The following is a 10880-nucleotide window of genomic DNA, read 5'->3' on the forward strand; positions in this document are numbered from 1 at the left end:
GGAAGTAGGATTGCCCAACCTTCCTTCCGAGGAGTGGCTGGTGGGTTTGAACCGCCAGCCTTCTGGTTAGCAGTCAAGTGCCTTAGGCACTATGCTATCAGAGCTCCTAAAACACTGCCTACTCCTGCGCAAACCTCACAATCCTTGTATTCAGTGACCTTCCTTTCTATCATAGGCCACCCATTCACTCGCCAAAACTGGAATATCATTGCTGCTCACAATTTCTCAAATTTTTGAGCACTCAAAGCCCTGCTTCACCATGGCTGTTGGGATTTTGTAAGGTAGTAATTAATTACATCTTACTTCCATCCCAGTTCTGAACCAGTTGAGAAATATATGAAGACCTCAGACAGAGGGAGTTTTATTACTATTAATGCTCAGTTGGAGAATGTACCTTGGACTTAGGTACAATGGGATTTCTATTGGTTTTCCTCCTTTATGTCCCTTCACCACCACCACCACCACCACCCCTTCAGAAAAGGATTCCCGTATAGAGCAAAGAGTTCCTGTTTCTCAGTGACTGTCTTAAACAGACAGGCTGAAAAGGGGATGAACCACAAAGTCTTCTTTCCTGAATTTACAATTACAAATTTACTGCACTTCCTTTGAATAAAGAATTGAAAGTGTTCCTTCTGTAATGTTACCTCTGCAAAATGAGTTACTTCCATTTCTGGAGAAGGTGAAGAGTAAGCATGCCCTTATAACAATAACTTCTTTTTTTTTTTAATCTTTCACTTCCTGGTTCAGTCACTGTCACAGGACCTGTAATCACTATTCCTTGGCCACTCTGCTTTGTCCAAATCATCACTTTTCTGCTGGTATCATTTGTTCTCCAACCCAGGCTATACATTATGGCCACTCAGTTCAACAATCACCTGATGTCACCCAAGAATTTTTGTCCCTTGACTTACTTTCATTCCTGCTTTGTTAAATACCACCTTCAAATCACCATTCACTTCTGCTTTTTTTCCATTCCAACTTCCATGTTTCTGAATATATTTCGAGAAACTCATAAATAAACTGGTTATAAATTCAGGTTATTTGATTTTAAATGGGCTCTCACCTTTATTTAACAAGCATTTAATCCAATCACTGTTTTCCACATTTATTGCATCAGTTGTTTCAAAATTCTATTGTCTTCATATCCTGTTTTCAGCCCCATCACTATCACTCACAGCAGGTGACTAGTCTCTCACCTAAATATTTGCAGAACGGTTATTTTTCTTCTCTTCTGTCATTTTGCCTTGTATCACAGTCCTCTCTTCTCTTTTCTACTAGATTATTAGTGTCATTTGTATATGAACATTACTGGCTCCATTATTTTTTTATTTTATTTTATTTTTTTTAAAGATTCAGTGAAGGAAATAGTTGCTAAGTTCTTGCAGTATTATGGGCTCTATTGAGAAGGATTATGTGGTAATGCAGACCCTAACTGTACCCATACTGTACATTTGAAGCAGATCCCAAATTAGTAATTTTACCACATGTTACTTCAGGTGCAGTTTTCCACATTTTGAAAAGCAGTGTGTGTCCAAAAAACAAACAAACGACAGCAAAAAAAAACCCTCACTGCTATCTAGTTGATTCTGACTCATTACAACCTCCATTGTGTTTCCAAAGCAATAAATCTTTCCAGAAGTAGATTGCCCCATCTTCTGTGGAGTATCTCATGGGTTTGAACCACCAATCTTCTGATTAGCAGTCAAATGTCCTAGGCACTGCACCACCAGAGTTCTTAATGTATATCCAGTTTACTATAAATGTTGATGTCTCTGCTCAGAATTATTCTACTTGCAACTTTTAGTGCTTAAGGCATTTGACTGCTAAGCAGAGTCTGGCAGTTCAAACTCACCAACCACTCATCGGAAGCAAGGTTAGGCAATCTACTTCCATAGAGATACCGCCTCAGAAACCCAAGGAGTGGTCGCTATGGATCAGATCCGACTCGATAGCAGTGCTTTTGTTTGCTTTGGTTTACCAATAGCAAGGAGCTCTGGTGGTATAGTGGAGAAGGCATTTGGCTGCTAACCAGTAGATCAGCAGTTCAAACCCACCACCCAGTCCAAGGAAAAGAAGATGGAGCAATCTATTTTCTCAAAGATTTATAGCCTCAGAAACCCAATGGTGGTCACTATGAGTTGGAATCAACTCAGTGGCAGTGAGTTTAGAGTTTATTTTTTGAATAATAGTAGCAAGGAGCTCTGATGGGGTAGTGGTTAAAGGCATTTAACTATTAACCAAAACGTCAGGGATTTGAACCCACCACCTGCTCCACAGAGGAAAGATGAGGCAATCTGCTGCAAAAAGATTTACAGCCTTGGAAATCCAATGGAACCAACTTGATGGCAAGAAGTTTAGGTTGTTTTCTTGGAGTATCAGTAGCATGTTTATATAGTGAAAGTAAGCTTGGCTTAATGTTTCTGGACGCTTTGTTGCTGTTGTTGTTTGCTGTCAAATCCACCCCTGACTGATGACGATCCCATGTATTACAGAGTAGAGCTACTCCATAAGGTTTACTTGGCTTTAAACTTTATGGAAGCAGAACATTGGGCCTTTCTTCTACAGAGTCACTGTAGACTCTGTGGGTTTGAACTACCAGCTTTTTGGTTAACAGATGATTGTAAGTACTGTAACACACAGACTTCTATAGAAGCTTATAGATTTTGTAGTCTGTTTATAGGGTTTGTGTGTGTATGTGTGTGTGTGTGTGTGTGGAAAATAAGCTATCAAATCTAATGATTTCCTTTGATTTGCTGGAGAAATATATAAAGGTATGCAGCAGATGACACCTGGCCACCTACTAGGAAACTTTGAATGACAGATACAATTCACATATACTTAGGAAAGTAATTTTTCTCTTTATTAACAGGAAGCAATGACTCTACTAAATGAAAGAACACCTCAATTTAAGTCAACAAATGATCAAAACTGAAAATAGAAAATAAATATGAGTCAAATCAGCTTACTATGAGTTATTTCTTAAAGACAATAAATTTATGAAGACATCTAAATCTTGATTGAATTTTAAAATTGTAATCTAAGTATTACCCAGTATGATGTAGACATTGTCTATGATCACTGCATCATCCATCATTCTTTCTTTCATTATTTGGTATAAAGTGAATTGAGTTTCACCTTTTGCATAGATTGGGTAGGGAGCCCTGGTGGTGCAGCAGTTAAGCACTAAGCTGCTAACTGAAAAAGCAGTAGTTCGAACCTACCAACTACTCCACAGGAGAATGATGTGACAGTGTACTTCCATAAAGATTTACAGCCTAGCAAACCCCGTAGGACAGCTCTACTCTGCCCTACTGCATCACTATAGTCAGAATCGACTCAATGGCAGTGGGTTTACAGATTGAATTTATACTTTAGTTTAATACATTTTATCCTTTCTATGCCTTTGACTCCTCTAAAAAGAAGCATGAACAATTTAAAAATATTTCTATCCATGTATCTTCATTTGAAAGGTAAGAGAAGAGTAGAAGACTTTGAAAAGTTCAATTGTGTTACATAATGTAGCAGATCATACTACAGTGGTAATAGGGGATGTATCAATGCAAGCTAGACTATTCATAATTGGAAGAAATAAAGAAAATCTATACTTCTGAGGCATGGTTTAGAGTTGCAGATAAATTACAAATCTCCTCACACACTTCCTAAAGGCTTAGCACTTTCTTCATTGCAGCGTTTGACAAATTTGGATCAACAAGATGGACCTGTAGTTACTTTTCAGAGAGCTATTTACTCTGGGTTGTTAAATCTGACAAATGATGGAGGGCACTACAGAGGCTCAGCTGCTTTGTGAAAAAAAAGAGAATTACCATTCGAAAGGAGGAGTTCCTCTCATTGAACATAAATAGTAGTTTTGTATTTAAATTCATATAAAATACAGCCCTAATTGCAAATCTACCCCCTATTAGTATCTCATAAACATGAAGAGAATCATAGATGATTCATCCTTTGAGAAGCTTCCTTAAATACAGTACTTAACTAATTCACCATTAAAAAAGATTTATTATCAAGTACCAAATTCAAATCAAAAGTCATAGACAAAGATTTCATGAAAACTCACCAAAGAATCTTTTAATTACAAATTCTAATTCTCATGGTAGAGAGAACATGGATTCATGCACTATTTTTACTTACCTGTTTTAACTCTTTTACTCAACCAAATATAAGCCTCAGATTTTCTGTATTGAGAAGCTCAGCTATTACATATCCAAATTAAACACAAGCAGACCAACTTTCAGCTTTTTTTTCCTGCTACACCTGCTGTAGAGAGAGGAATGCAAAATGTAAGACACAGGAAGAGAGTGGAAGCTGTGAAAGCACTGAGAATGCACAGATCTGAGTAGACTTGACCAGACTTCTCTTTGCCAGTAAGATACCTGCTAGGAAGAACTTGAATGCACCTACTGAGTAGAGGGTCTACCTCCAACCCCTTTCCTATGTACTACGGTTCCCTAACAGTATATGTGCTAGGTCAGAGAAAAGAAAAATAATGTGCAAAAAAAAAAAAAAAAAAGGAAAGCTGTTAGGTTCAGGTGGAGTGACAATTTCAAGTATGACACAGGAAGGGACATTGAATTTATGTCAATTTTTCAAGACAGAAGGGCTGTATTAAGTTGCAACTCATATAAAAGGGCTATTTTACTTGGGAGGAGGGTTTTAATAAATGAAGAGTATACAAAACAATCATATTTGTTGAGAACACAAACTGGATTTTGAAGAAATTGAGTAAAATATGACTCTGTCCTTTATAGACTGTGTGACATTGGACAATTTACTTAACCTCTCTAAATCTCAGTTCTTCCTATGTTAAAGGAAATAACAATAGCAAGAATACAGCACTATTGCAAGATACAAATGGAATGTTACATAAAAAGCACTCAGACAAGAACTGGAAAAAAATCTACTAAATTGATATGATAACTGTTATTGTTGTTGGGTGCCATAGCTTAAACTCTAACTTATAGTGACCCCATGTTAGAATAAAACAGCCTCATAGAGTTTTCTTGGTTGTAATTCCTTTACAGAACTGAATTGCCAGGTCTTTTTCCCACAGTCACTGGGTGGATTCCAGCCTACAACCTAATTAGCAGCTGAGTGCTTAACCATTGCACCATCAGGGATCCTTGTAGTAAATGAAGTAATAGATATAGTAATACCTTCCCAGTACCATACAAAAGGGCATACATTTCCCCCATCATTACCAGTTCATTTATTTTTCTTGCATGTGTTCATCATTTTTTGTTCATCTTATTCATTAATTGAACTAGGCTAAGTGCTGGGAATATGAAGATAAATTAAAGTTCAAATGTTATCCATACTAGAGACCGACATATTACTGTTTAAGTACACTACTTACACAGGCTGGGAAAGAAGACATATGATGCCTATTAGGGCAGTAAGGAACACTGGTAACGTAGTGTCTTAAGCATTTGACTACTAACCAGAAGGCTGACAGTTCAAACCCACTAGCTCTGGTAGCATAGTGGCTAAGGCACTTGACTGCTAACCAGAAGGCTGACGGTTCAAACCCACCAGCCACTCCTCAGAAGGAAGGTTGGGCAATCCTACTTCCATAGTGATACTGCCTCGGAAACCCAAGGAGGGGTCGCTATGAATTGGGGCCAACTCGACGGCAAATAACAACAACAACAGCCACTCCTTGGAAGGAAAGTTGGGCAGTCTACTTCCATAGTGATACCACCTCAGAAACCCAAGGAGGGGTCACTATGAGTAAGATTTGACTCGATGGCAGTGAGTTTGGGTTTTTGGTTTAGAGTGGTGAAGTAAGTGGCTAGCTCTACCTGGTGAGGAAGAAGGGGTCAGTGAAGACTTCCTAATTCCTAATGATTTCACAGCTTCCACTCTTTTCCTGGGTCCTTTTCCAGATTTTGTATTCCTTCTCCAGAGCAGGTACAGTAGGAAATAGAAGAGCTGAAACTTGACCTACTTAAGTTTAAATTTGGGTATGTAATAGCTGACTTTCTCCATTGAGCTGAGTTTTGGAAAACAAAAAGGATTTGCTCAATAAATAAGGTTGGGAAAGTTATTTCAGATGGATTTGGCAGGATCTAAAAGCACGGGAGACACTGTCAGGCTAATGAAACCGTGAGAGAAAAATTTAGGAAAAGCAGTGAAAGAGGACCCTGGAAGAAGCAAAATATCACCATTCATGAGTCACTACCGTCAAGACTAATACAAGAAGTAAAGAAATTGGAATTTAATGTTCTACCCATTTTTCTAGTAGGTTTCAAATTCCAATTACCCATGTGGCATTAGAGAACATTTAATCACTATAAGCTTCTGCTTCCCACCTAAAAAATTAAGCTGAAAGACCTATCCTATGGAGTGATTGTGATGATTAATTAGATATAATATGTAAAGGATTTAGCAAAGAGTAATTGTTTAAAATGATTGCAAATATGCAGTTACAACTTGACTAATAGGCAGTGGCTCCAATGGCTGGCAGGCAAGAAGGCAGGAGTGAATCATGAATGTGCAGCATTAGGAGGGAGAGGGGGATAATATAGTTACAAGGCTGGCTGTGAGGGCTCTGAGGGTGGGAGGGTGGGAAGAAAGCAGAAGGTGTAAGATTAAAAAGATAATGTATACAGCAAGCCTGACTTTATACTTTGTGGGACTCAGTACAAAATGAAAATGGGGGCCCATTGTTCAAAAAGGAGGAAATAACGTTTTCTTTTCAAAATATAAATCTTTTTCCTTTAAAAGTAGGTTATTATATAATATGAGTAATATATTACTTATATAACATGAGTAGCACATAAACTTAAAAAATTAGAGTAATAATTTTGTATAACACAATAAATCATAATATTGTATTTATGTGATATATGATTGATTACAAGATTTTTCTATCTTACTTTCCTGTAAATTCATTTAGTCAGTCATCAAAATTTACACCTTTAGCAGTTTCATTTCCAATCAATATAATTGAAAGCAGCGTCAGTTCCCCTTGGCAAATGCAAGATCATAAATAAATATTCATTTTGAGAAGAACCTCCTCACTCAACTGTTATTGGACTTGTTGAGAATATTTGGTAAGTTGTGACAATACTAGGATATGTTTCTGGTGAATTATTTTGTAATATATATATTTATCAGTAAGGAGCCCTGGTTGAGCAGCATCACAATAAATGATGATGCAATGCTTAAGCACTTTGTTGCTAACTGAAAGGTGTGAGAGTCCAATCCGCTACTGGCTCAGTGGGGGAGAAGACCTGGAAATCTGCTTCTATAAAGATTTTAGCCTAGGAAACCCTAATGAGCAGTTCTACTCTGTCATATAGGGCTGCTGTAAGTCAGAATCAACTTGATGGCACATAACAACGACAATGTATTTAAAATGTACCTATAGAATGAATGATTCTCACACAATGGTTTTTCTAGAATTTAACTCTTCATACAAATCAGTATTATGTAACTGTGAGTTTAATATTAAATATAAAGTTATATAATGGAATTTTTAAGTTTCCTCTGACATTTCCTGTAACTTGTAGAAAAACAACCGAAGTGCCTTTCTAATTTATATATAATTCAAAATGCTTATTTATGCAATCTATTGTGTATCTCCAAAATTGCAAAGAAAAAATTATAAAATAGTTTTCCTTGCTAATAAATGGTTCATTTGAAGTTTCATATACAAATAGTATCATTTTCCATTGAATGCAACAATCTTTAAATTTAATTTCTACTTCTTACCCTGTGGATATCTGCTCTGTAATATGCAGCTGTTTTCAAACCAGAGATTCTAAACTCTGAAGAATTTTAGTAGGTCTCTCTGTGATACTTGGAGCTGTGTGTCACCTTCGCAGGACCACAACTCTGTATGGTTTAAGTAATTGTGATATGGGTTGTTCCAATGATGGGATCAGATGTATGTTTTGAGCAGCCAACACATTGAAAGGGAGTTTCCCTAAGGGTATGGTCTGCTTCCAGTATATTTATGGACATCCTGGGAAAAGAGACACTCTTCTGTAGATCGGGATTCTGTTGTGCTGCCTACAACTGTCCATGAGCGAACAATGCACCATTAGGCCTGGAGATCTTGTATTCATCATTTGTTGGAGTCAACAGCCAATATATACTGCCTGCCAACCTTGAACTCCTTAGCCACTGAAGCTGCGTGAGTCAGGAAAAGCCTCCAGCTTGACATTTGATCCAAGACTTTGGACTTGCTAGGTTCTATAAGTGTGTGACCTATTTTCCTAAGGTACATTTCTCTTTCTCTCTCTATACAAGCTCTACTGGTTTTGTTTCTCTAGAGAACCTGGTCTAACACACCCTCATATGCTGTATTGCAGTGCCCATGTATTTCCTCTTATTTTGTAATAATTTATTGACCAAATTTATTGCCTAAGCATCAGCAATTCCTGTCCCAGCACCCAGGCTGGTGAGCTAATATCTGTACAGATGCTACCGGGAGAGGATACGGGAGCAGATAGGCAAGTCAGTATTCTGATATGAGTCCCAGTGCTTCCCCGTGAAGAACCTTCCTGTCTCTCATTGCTGGGAATGCTGGTGCCAACTCTGTTGCTACCACTGTTGTTTCTGCTGCTGTGGCTGCTATCACTGCTGTCAGTCTGAGCCCCTTGATAACCAGGATATCCTGGGGCATGGGAATGAGTGCTGGGCAGCCATGTTAATTGCTCAGTGCTGGTGTGGCCTCGTGCACTCCTAGGCTGAGCCTGCATGTGTGCACACTGCTGCCTGGTGTATCTTTGCTCCTTATTGTCCCATCAGTCTTCCCTTACAAAACACAAATTCAAAGATAAAATTATAAGAATCTTAATATGCTGAAGATAGAACATTAAAACAAGAGTGGGGCCTATATGAGAGTAGGGCCCTGTGTGGTCACCCAGGTCTCACACTCATGATGCTGTTCTTGGTCCAAAGGGGAATGGGGAATACCACGCCCATAACAAAGGAATGTAAGTGTGAGAGAATCCAACTATTGATAATAGTGTGAAAGAAAAGTAGAGAGTGTATGAGAGAAGGTGTATTACAGTAGCCATCTTACCTGTAGATTGAATCTGGCAATAACCTCATTGTTTTGAATCTGGTATATGGTGGACTAGGGTCCCGCAAGCTCAGCCAATTACAAACTTTTTGCCAAGCAACATTCATTAATCTATATATATCTTGTTACTACTACTTGGATGGGTGACAACATAAAGGTCATTGGGAGGTGTGCCAGATTTTAAGCCAGAACCTCAGCAAGTGGATCCAGATTCTTGAGAGGAGGAATAAGGTGAGAATAGTTGCTAGAACTCTTTTCAAACTAGGTGAGTTTCAGGGCAAGATTTCAGCCTTTGAGAAACAAGAATAGAATTCAAGAAATGGAAAAGGATGAGGGATCTTCAACTCTTGGGATGTTTTCAAACACACGTAATAGACATATTTGTCACAGTACCATAAAATACTCTTCACTGATACTCATATTTTTTCTTAGTATTACATAAGCAACTTTTAAAAAATTACTGCCTGTACAAAGTTGAATTTATTATTTTATTTGTAAATAAATAATATAATTAATGTACTTACATTATTTTATTTGGAAATGCATTTGCACAATTTAGTAATTGCACCTTTTCCAAAACATGGATATTTCTATGTCATAGTTCTGAAAGGATGATTAGGGCTCATGAATCTCCTTTGGTTTCCTTCAACCTTTTATGAAACCAAAGTTTTATGAATGATTTCTTCCATCATCATCTTAAATCATCAAAATTTTATAGGGTTCCTACCATATAAAATGATACACATACAAATGATGAATCTAGCTCACCCTCTGAAAACATAGCACACAAATAACATTTTGTTGTTGTTGTTGTTTGGTGCCATCGAGTCGTTTCTGACTCAGAGATCCCATGCACAGCAGAACAAGAGACTGCCCAATCCTGCGCCAGCTCCATGATCCCTGCTGTATTTGAGTCCATCATCACAGCCACCGTGTCAATCCATCTCGTTGAAGACCTCCCCCTCTTTCATCGACCCTCCACCCTACCAAGCATGACATCCTTCTCCAGGGAATGGTCTCTTCTGACAACATAACCAAAATAGGTGAGATGAAGTCTGGCCATTCTCGCTTCCAAGGAGCATTTTGGGTGCACTTCCTACAGGACATATCTGTTAGTTCTTTTAGCAGTCCATGATACTTCCAGCATTCTTCGCCAGCATCACAACTCAAAAGCATCAACTCTTCTTTGGTCTTCCTTATTCATTGTCCAGCTCTCACACGCATACGAGGTGACTGGAAATATCATGGCTTGTGTCAGGCACACCTTAGTCCTCAGGGAGACATCTTTTCTCTTCAGCACTTGAAACAGTTCCTTCGCAGTTGACCTTCCCAGTGGTAATGTCTTGACTGCTGCTTCCATTGGCATCAATTGTAGAACCAAGCAACATGAATTATTTGATAACTTCAATCTTCTCTCCATTTATTGTGATGCTGCTCATTGGTCCGGTTGTGAGGATTTTTGTTTTCTTTATATCGAGACGTAATCCATACTCCTCTGATAGCATAGTGCCTAAGGCACTTGACTGCTAACCAGAAGGCTGGCAGTTCAAACCACCAGCCACTCCTTGGAAGGAAGATGGGGCAATCTACTTCTGTAGTGATACTGTCTTGGAAACTCAAGGAGGGGTCGCTATGAGTCGGGTCCAATTTGATGGCACATAACAATAACAACAACAACAATCCATACTGCAGACTGTATTCTTCAACCTTCATCGGTAAGTGCCTCAAGTCATCCTCACTTTCAGCAAGTGAAGTTGTATCGTCTGCGTATCTCAGGTTGTTAATGATTCCTCCTCCAATCCTGATGCCACGTTTTTCTTCATATAGTCCA

The sequence above is a fragment of the Orycteropus afer genome, unplaced genomic scaffold (assembly GCF_000298275.1).
Source record: "Orycteropus afer afer isolate SDZICR_OR568_19922 unplaced genomic scaffold, OryAfe1.0 scaffold00210, whole genome shotgun sequence".
NCBI classification, from domain to species: domain Eukaryota; kingdom Metazoa; phylum Chordata; class Mammalia; order Tubulidentata; family Orycteropodidae; genus Orycteropus; species Orycteropus afer.